This window comes from Phytophthora cinnamomi (assembly GCF_018691715.1).
Source record: "Phytophthora cinnamomi strain GKB4 chromosome Unknown Contig3, whole genome shotgun sequence".
Taxonomy (NCBI): domain Eukaryota; phylum Oomycota; class Peronosporomycetes; order Peronosporales; family Peronosporaceae; genus Phytophthora; species Phytophthora cinnamomi.
In genome coordinates, this window is record NW_027150936.1 from 802,027 (window position 1) to 804,825 (window position 2,799).

Below are 2,799 nucleotides of genomic sequence, written 5' to 3' on the forward strand. Positions count from 1 at the left end.
CAGTTGTTGCGTTCGAGAGGTCCATTGGTTCCGGACCTCCCGGCCTCGCTACCGGGCGCGGTTGCGACCTCGGCACGTTTACATGGAGTTTAGTCTGCCGCAGGCTAAACTCTTCTTGCATGGCAAGAGTAATCGCAGCTTCGAGAGTACTCGGGTACTCTCGGAAGAGATAGGTCTTCACAGGCCCATCTCTAAGCCCCTTCATGAACGTGACGACCTTGGTCGCCTCGTCAATCGGGTTAGTCACGATATTTGATACCAAATATCGTGCGCGCTGCGCGTAAGCATGGACGTCATGCTTACCCTGCTGAAGGTCGAGGAACTCCGCCCTCGACCGGAACTCGTTTTGCGGGGGCTCAAACGCTTGTTTGAGCTCCTCTTTGAACACTTCGTACGTGCTGAAGCACGTAGGATCGGAGAGTCGGCGTCCATACGCCCAACTCCTTGCGCGTCCGCCAAGGCAGGACATGGCAAACGCGACCTTCGACAGCGGGTCGACGATGCGTCGAGCCGCTATGGCTGTGTCGAGTTCGACAAGCCATCGGAGGAGAGGCTCGCCCTCTCTTCCCACGTAATTGCTTACGCTCAACTTTAATGGTTGAGCACGCGGTGTCGTCCCTGACGACGCCGTAACTGAGGAAGCAGCGTCACGCTGCTCGTTCACGATGAACCCCAGAGCAACACCATGCTACTCTGTCGGCGATAGCGTACGCAGCATCGTAGCTATCGCCGCCTCCCCAACGACTGTTGACAGTCGTTGGAGGGCTTCCCACTCTGGGTCAGACAAGTGGGGGCAGTCTGCGCGTGCAACATGCGTTGCAGGCGTATTGGAGCTCTCCATGGGCACCTCCGTGCTCATGTGGTTCTCGGCTCCGCGTTCGTACACCGCGTACGAACGTCAAGCAGTCGGTCATTGGACGGACTACGAAGTGCTACCAGGTGTAGTGGGCCTACTTTGGCTCACTGCTTTAGCTTACACGTTGCACAACGTGTATGAGGAAGCGTAGGAGTTTATTAATAATTTGAATTAATTATACTTGAGTCCACAAGTATAATATAAATCAAATAAAACACCAAGTAGCTAGTTTAAGGTAAAATGAGAACTGTATTGTTTGTGAATTGATCTTCCTTCTAAATCTGCTAAAACTGTTTATCATCTATGAAAGGGGTTGACAGCGGCTGGCTGTCAGAGCCCCGCTAATATGCACGTCTCTAATTGGTAGAAAGATGCTGCTTTCTGCCAATAGGATCTTTGGGTAGGTGTGGACCACTAATTGTGGTGGCCCACTTCAATGTATCCATCGGTGTGTCTTACACCAAGGTGAGGAAGTATCTAAAACCTTTAACAGATACTTATCTGTTAAACCATAAGTGACAAATGTCATGCACAAGTGACAGTTGTCACTTGTGACCGTTGTCGTGCACAAGTGACTGTTGCCACTTGTGTGTGTAACCCCGTTACACCTGCCACTCGGGCACTTTGCTGCGAGAAGATGTCTTGTTGCTTTGAAACCATCGGAGCTCATGAAAGAGTCCGATGTAGTAATCGCGCCTTTGATGCGTTTCCGCATCAAAGTGCAGCTCGGCAGCCACAGCGTCATCTTTGATGGCGCTGCATACGTACAGCGGCACCTCATTCGGAGGTACCGATTTTCCAAACCGGTGCCCGATCTCGGACGCGGACGGCATCCACGGATCGCGTGCTGCAGGCGCAGCGCGCGGAGAGCCTTGAGCTTTGGAATCACGCGCTGCAGCTGCACCGCGCGGAGTACTGAGAGCCCCAGCGGAAGCGAGTGGGGTATCACTCTCAGTTCGCGAACGCTTCGAGCTCGAAGCGTGTGAAAGAATTTGCCAAGCTAAGAGAACAGTATTTCGAATTTTTACCTCCGCCCTTAGTCGTACTTCGAAGTCCCTTTTAATGGTATTCGATAGACAGGCGTGTTGAAAGCAATGTCACCAGTCCCATGGCGTTCTTTCCAACAATCAACACTTCAATCGGTGGGGAAAATGTTCGAACTCAATTGATGCCACTGCGCAGAGCGGTGGCGGCCCAAACCAGTAACCAGATGCCCCGTGCGGTGGTAACAATTCATATCGGCTGTGTTCTCACTCGAACCGGTACATGCTTAATCCAGATGGCCGTGCACACGCTCGAGCCCTTACCTGCCAGTCGGTCACCCTTTTGCCGGACCCCTGTGTGCCCTCAGAGAGCGACTGCGGCCGACTGAGCGACATCGTCAAGCCCTTGAATTCAAGTCGATCACCCTTTTGCCGGACGATCGTGTGTCCTTAGAGTGCGACTGCGTCTGGTTGAGCCACAGTTCGAGTCAGACCCCAATCTGCCGTTCTTGTTGTGCTTTGGTACTTGAACTCATAAATGACAAATTGTTTCAACGAGTCCAAACGTTGAACGCCGCAATTTTTTTTTTTAACACATCAGCCTCGCCACATCCTTGGCGCCTTCTGCTGTTGGCACGGGATACTCTTCGAAGGTGTTCGAAAGCCACCTTCCGAGGACCTTGATCACCAGGCGGTCCGCACCTGCGTTCAGCAATTTCGTTGCTCCCCCAATCCGGACGGAGTGTGTTGAGTATCTAGCTGGGTTAAGGCCCATTTGGCGAGCTGCATGCTATATTAGAAACGAAATCGCTTTTGACGTGACACCTACCCCTCTGCCTGTCGATAGTGCTGGATCATGTGGGCCTGTTCCGAAAACTTTCGTAGCCTTTTTGATCCACCGAGCCGCCAAGATAGGGCAGATGATGCTGTCTCCCGATCGGTGAAGGAATCGGCGCTCGT